The sequence below is a fragment of the Gambusia affinis genome, linkage group LG18, assembly GCF_019740435.1.
Source record: "Gambusia affinis linkage group LG18, SWU_Gaff_1.0, whole genome shotgun sequence".
Classification (NCBI taxonomy): domain Eukaryota; kingdom Metazoa; phylum Chordata; class Actinopteri; order Cyprinodontiformes; family Poeciliidae; genus Gambusia; species Gambusia affinis.
In genome coordinates, this window is record NC_057885.1 from 23127646 (window position 1) to 23127853 (window position 208).

A 208-nucleotide genomic window follows, 5' to 3' on the forward strand; every position below is an offset into this window, starting at 1 on the left:
TGCTGCAGGTCTCGTGTTGTAATTTTTCCGACCGTCTGGTGAAACGTTGTTGGTCCAAATGTCAAAGAAATGTCACAAATGAGACTCTGGAGGAGAAAATATAAAGTTTGTATTTATATGCAGTCTGGGTAACGGATGTGTTCATCAGTCTGGATTTAACCCGTGTGTTAATCCAGCCGAATGGCAATAAACAACAACCAGAATGAAG